This window comes from Triticum aestivum, chromosome 1A (genome assembly GCF_018294505.1).
Source record: "Triticum aestivum cultivar Chinese Spring chromosome 1A, IWGSC CS RefSeq v2.1, whole genome shotgun sequence".
Taxonomy (NCBI): Eukaryota; Viridiplantae; Streptophyta; class Magnoliopsida; order Poales; family Poaceae; genus Triticum; species Triticum aestivum.
Genome location: NC_057794.1, coordinates 490,727,659 through 490,733,968, shown reverse-complemented (window position 1 = coordinate 490,733,968; position 6,310 = coordinate 490,727,659). Strand labels below are relative to the sequence as shown.

Sequence of the window (6,310 nt, the reverse complement as noted above, 5' to 3'; positions counted from 1 at the left end):
TATTTGAATTTCCGTCGATGAGATCTTTAAAACAAAATCAAATTTGAGTAGATTTTAAATGAGTTTAAAATTTATGAAACATATTTCACTAACTTCTAAAAAACACATCATATTATTGCAGCGTCAGCACGTCGCCTTCGTATCAAATTATCCGGGTGTTTTTATTAAACTTATAGCCTTATTTTGTTTTTTGTTGTTCTTCACAAAGGTGAATAGTACCCCTTGATCTTTTGCCCTTCTGCTCGGAGACCAACTGGACACTTGCACATTGCCACGAGACACTAATTAAAATTATTTTATAAATGCAAAATAAATATTTGAATCTTGTGTGTGATCTTGTTATATTTTATGTCAGCTACACATCAAATCTTGTCTGATTCGGAGTCCATTTGCTACACGAATATTTGAATATGCGAGGCATAGTACCGTTTAAATAATAAATAATTTTTGAAAGAACAAGATTGCTATCGAGGCAACCACTTCCCTATTTTCTCTAAGCCCAAGAGCCTCGAAAATCAGCTCAGAACCCCCTCCTAACCTCTCTATTTAAGGTAGCCAACCCCCTACCAAAAATGGACAAACCATAGCCTCCTACCCCCTCTATTTAAGGTAGCCAACCCCCTACCAAAAATGGACAAACCCTAGCCTCCTACCCCCTCTATTTAAGGTAGCCAACCCCTACCAAAAATGAACAAACCCTAGCCTCCTAACCCTAACCCCCAACCCTAGGCGCCACCTGGTCATCTCCCACCTCAGGATCTCCCTAACGAGCTGGAACCCTAACCCATCCAGCCCCCTCGATCTGGATCGTCCGATCCAGATCGGGGGGGGGGGGGGGACCCAATGGCCTAGTTCATCCCCTGCAGCCTCCCACTAGTGTTGCAACCCGCCTGGACCGAGGAGGCCCCTCAAAACCCATCTGGCGCCCAGAAGTAGCCCACAGCCACGCAAACCCCTCCGTTCCCATCCGTTAGGAGAGGAGCTCCTCGTCGCCGTTCGGCATCGCCAATGAGCCGCCATCCGAGCTCCAATAGAGTAACCTCTGCCCTCCCGCCTCCCTCATGTCGGTGCTAAAACCGACGAATCTCGGGTAGGGGGTCCCGAGCTGGTGATCTTGGTACGATGGTAACATGAAGTAAAGGGGGCACTATATTTACCCAGGTTCGGGCCCTCTCGAAGAGGTAAAACCCTACGTCCTGCTTGTATTGTATTGATTGTGGATGGGGTACAAAATACATGATGATCCACCCTGAGATCGTATGAATGTGTTCTAGTCTAAAAACCTTGCCTCTACAGACTAAACCCCTCGGCTTATATAGGCACCTGGGGTATCTAAGGTTACAAGTATGTTGGGTATAACTACGGATAATATGTCGATCATTTGAATATGCCTTGAAGTGTACGCCAAATCTTCGAAGGATTCCATCTTGAGTACGCCGAGGGCCATGGCCTGCATGTCCCATTTTTCAGTTGTTGGCGGGTCCTCGGCGAGGCCCATGAATGGCGAGCTGAAGTGGTGTGCACCCCTAATCCAGGACACCATCAGTAGCCCTGAACTAGTCTTCAAGCCGAGGGATTTGGATCCTCCCTTGGGAAAACTTCATCTTTCTGGTCTTCAGCTTCGTAGGTGAGTTCCATCTTCCCACATCGGCTTTTAAATCTGAGGTTATATTCGGATCCGAGGTCTTCTTATGCTTCACCATATTCTCCTTCAATTACGACAACACATAAGTTTGCGTTATCGTTACTCTAGGCAACGAGGGGCATCTTTTAACAAGGCCATTTTCGACACAACTTATTTTAACCTGATTCGACCTTTGCTACCTACGACGAGGTTGACATCTACCTCAACACCCTCATGCCAATGACGAGTGATATTGCCTACGCCTCCACATGCATCACATTACTTGATCCAAGCGGTGCTCGCACATGAAGGCTGGCGACGGAGGTGAGCACCACCACAACTGTGATGTGTCCCAGCTTGAACCATGATGGCGATGTGCTCCATCCCAGCAACGAGCAGGTTGAGCCACATTGATCCCACATCTCCTGGCGCCTCCCTCGCGCCGTCAAGAACAACACCGCCAGCTTGCTCTTCCATGCGTTCCTTGCCTCAAATGTCGCTTGAGGAAGAGGGGGAGTATGAGAGGGGGGGAGAGGGGTCAATTTGGGGGCCTTTTTCGCCATGTCAGCATGAAGCGTTCAAAATTAGGGCGAGTCAACACCAATCGGTCAAAACCGAGAGGAGGCATGAAACTTGTCCGGTTTCAATTGTTGAGGGTGCAAGTTGTTTGGTATAGTAGTTGAGGGACGAAAACTAGACTCCACGAAGAGTTGATGAACGAAAAGCATACATTATCTTAAAATAATTTTCACGCGTGTCAAAAGAATGTACATGATATCTTTTAAAATGTATATACAATGTAAAAGATGTTTGTATAATTTTAAAAAAAATTAGCACCACTTAAAATGTATGCTACACTAAAAATCATGTTTCAAAAAACTGTTCGTGACATTTTTTTTATATGATGTAAATATTATATTTGTGTAGTGTAAAAAAATTCATATCATTCAGAAAATGTTATGATGTGTATTTGATTTTTATTAACACTTATTGAAAACATGTATTCGAAAACATATTAATCATGCATTTGACAAATGTTCAAGGAAAAGCATTGAAATCAGTCGGATGATGAACGCGCTTCGTAAGCCGTCTTCAGCGCGCGCCACGCGTCCACTGGGCCCACGCGCCGCTTATCTCTCTTCCTCCCTTATCTCTTCCTCCTGATGCGCCGAGCCGCTCGTTCTTTCTTCCTTTTCTTCTTTCTTCTCCACACCGCCCCACACACCAGCGCCATCGCCCGTCGCCGTAGACCAGCGCCGCCACCACCGCGCGTTGTTGCACCGCTGCTACAAACTGTCGTCGCCTAGTGTCGCTGCACCGCTGCTGCAAATCGCTGTCACCGCTCACCTCGTGCTGCCATAGGCTAGGCTGGGCGGTAGCTGCTGTCATAGCCGGCGGGAGCTGCGTGCAACAGGTGAAGTAGAGCGGGCTCGCCGGCGTTGCGATGAAGCAGCATGGGGCCGCCGGAGCTGCAGTGAAGCGCCTTCGGAGCTGCGATGAAGCGCCGCCGGAGTTGCAACGAAGCTCGCCGGAGTTTCAATGAAGCACCATGGGGCCGTTGAAGCTTAGCCGGCGCTGCAATGGAGCACGTCCGGTGCTGCAGTGAAGCACCGCGGGGATCGCCGGAGTTGCAATGAAGCGCCGCGGGGATCGCCGGAGTTGCAAGGAAGCGCCGCGGTCAGCGCTGCAGTGGAGCGCCGCGGAGATCGCCGGAGTTGGAATGAAGCGCCACGGCCGGCGCTACAGTGGAGCGCCGCAGGGATCGTTGAAGTTGCAATGAAGCGCCGCGGGGATCGCCGGAGTTGCAAGGAAGCGCCGCGGTCAGCGCTGCAGTGGAGCGCCGCGGAGATCGCCGGAGTTGGAATGAAGCGCCACGGCCGGCGCTGCAGTGGAGCGCCGCAGGGATCGTTGAAGTTGCAATGAAGCGCCGCGGGGATCGCCGCAGTTGCAAGGAAGCGCCGCGGTCAGCGCTGTAGTGGAGCGCCGCGGAGATCGCCGGAGTTGGAATGAAGCGCCATGGCCGGCGCTGCAGTGGAGCGCCGCAGGGATCGTTGAAGTTGCACTGAAGCGCCGCGGCGGTGTTGTCGGAGGTGCAATGGAGCGCCACCGGGGGCTGTCGGTGCCGCCATGGAGCTGCTGCCATGACTGTGTCGTGGTGTTGTCTGATCCCGCGGCTGGGAGTGTCAGATCGGACGGCTCCGGGGCGACTTAAATTCGTAACAAATCAATCGGCTGATTTGTAGCAGCCGCCAATGTTCAATGTGCATAAAAGAATGCTTCCGATGTACATGAAAAATGTACAACGGTCTTTTGAAACAAGTAGACAAGTATAAAGAAGAAAGGAAAAAAAGAAAGGGAAAAGAAAAGGAAAAACGGAAAAGAAAATAGGACATCGCCGATTTGGCCCACTTAGCCCTATTTGGTCCAGCAACCCCACGGTAGAAGGCGTTAGGGTAGGAATCGCACCGGATCCCCCTCTTCAGTCGTCCTTGCGCCGCCACCAGTATAAAACAGCGCTCCTCCCCAATTCTTCGCCAACAACACATCGATCCTGGCTGCGTGATTCAGTGCCGATAGTCCAGAAATTCTCGGGTTCAATTGGATCCCAACCCCACTCCTCAGGTACTCCGCGAATCTCTGATGATAATCTCCGTGTCTTGTACATGGATCTTTGATATTACCAAGAGAAGAAACGAGAATCATCATCACAAACATCCAACGAGTTCCTTGTTCTTTCCTCTGATTATCAGGAAGTCCACCCGCCATCGCCATGGGCAGCCGGTTTGTGAATCTGTTGGCCAGGAGCTGCAACGGCGGCCCCAGACACTTCAGCCTCCACTGCTTGAACCCGGCAAGCTTATTTCACCCAGCCCGGTCACGGCCAGCGGTTCGAGCAGTTCATCGACTGGCCCTGCAGGAAGGGCGAATGGGCGTGGATGAATTTCATGGCTTTCGGCCTTGACCGGGAAAATCTCCTCGCCGTGGACCAAATCGGCAGGAGCTTCTTGTACAACCACGACTCGCGCTTGCTCCGCACTGGGATGCCCAAGATGCGCGGGCCCATTAGCGACCCCATCTCCGTTGCCGTGGGCGACAGCCTATACGTCATGAGCGGCAACCCTGGCCAGCTGCCCGGCCAGGGCTGCTTCCAGGCTCTCCTCCACACCCGCCTGCCTGGTAGCCGCGCCGAAGACTGGTGCTGGTATTCCCTCCAGCCACCGCCTCTCTTTGCCGACCACGACAACGGGGTGGATCGATCCAGCCGCTTTGAAATCGGTGCCTACGCCGTGGTTGACGATTCACAGATCTGGATATCCACGTCTGGCGCCGGCACATACTCGTATGACATCGCGAGCGGCGCGTGGAGCAAACTAGGCAACTGGGCACTGCCGTTCCGAGGTCGCGCCGAGTACATCCCTGAGCACAACCTCTGGCTTGGCTTCACGCCCGACGATCTGCAGCTCTGCACAGCAGACCTCACTGCCTCGTGCGAGCTGAGGCCGCCCGTGCTGCACGACGTGTGGACGGACATGAACAGGCCAGAAGATTGGACCCTGACAGACGCCAGCATTGTGCCGCTTGGCTCCGGTCATGTCTGCGTTGTGAGGTTCTTTCTTACCTGCCCAGAGGAGAGCATTGAGGATGTGTATGGCGATGCCCTTGAGAAAACAGAGACTTTTGCTGTTCTCGAGGGCGTCAAATTGTTAAAGGCTGGGTGGGCTCAGCTCCGGATGGTTAAGCACAAGTCGGAGCGTTACGTCTTCGGCCATGACCTTGTCATACCGCTGTGAATGATGATGATTTGTACGTACTTCATCTATGGCAAGTGACTTCTCTTAGATCAAAGACCAGCGGCTCGCTTGTGTATTGTCCTATTTTCTATCTGTCAATTGCTGTTTCTGCTTGTGCTTTTGTTATGTAGCTTGTTGACTTGTGTTGGTGTGAGTTGAGATTTATGTATCTGCTAGAGGGCTCAAGTGTAAAATGTACATATAATATAGATAGAGAATAGAGAGAGATGGATCGGAAGAGATCTAGAAAATTCCCCATTCATCGCCTCTGCCCTCTCTCTCTGTTCTTCAACCCAGATTACTCAAATCTTCCTGATTTTCGTATGAAACTCAATATGGCATTGGAGCAGGTTCGTTCCTTTGCGCTCTCCCTGCAATTTTGAGCGCAGATTGGCCGCCGACGAGGTGCTGTGTCGCCGTAGTCTTGAGCGTGCGGTTGTTGCTGTCGTGTGTGGTGCTGTGATCTGTCCGCGTCCCTGTCTTCATCCCCTCTGCACTCTGCAGTCCGCCGGAGTGAGGTGCTGCACCACCGCCGCTGGACCCGGACATAGGTCTACAGCGCTGCTCTGGTTTGGTGTCTAAGTGGTTTGCGACGTGGTCAACTTCATCCCCAAAGTGCTGTCCTACTTCTTCCTGGTACCTATCAAGCTGCTGGTTCATCTCCAAGTTTTTTATTTGGCACATATTGTCTTGCGTGAGGTCTCCATCACAAACAGAGGAGAGGCCAAGTTAAATCAGACTAGTGTGCTACAGGCTACAACAAATTAGCAACTGCCGTGGTGAACTTTAATACAATTGTTGAGTGTGCTTGGGGTGTGCTTTTGCATTGAAAATGTCAGAGCAAACTAAGGACAAATCAGGGGATTCAAGTATAGAAAAAATGTATGAAATATTC

General features: G+C 51.2%; 1 pseudogene; it reads left to right on the top strand.

Moving 5' to 3' along the window:
• The first annotated feature begins 4,394 nt into the window (after nt 1–4,394).
• On the top strand, nt 4,395–5,664 carry LOC123155881 (uncharacterized; annotated as a pseudogene).
• Nucleotides 5,665–6,310: the final 646 nt, after the last annotated feature.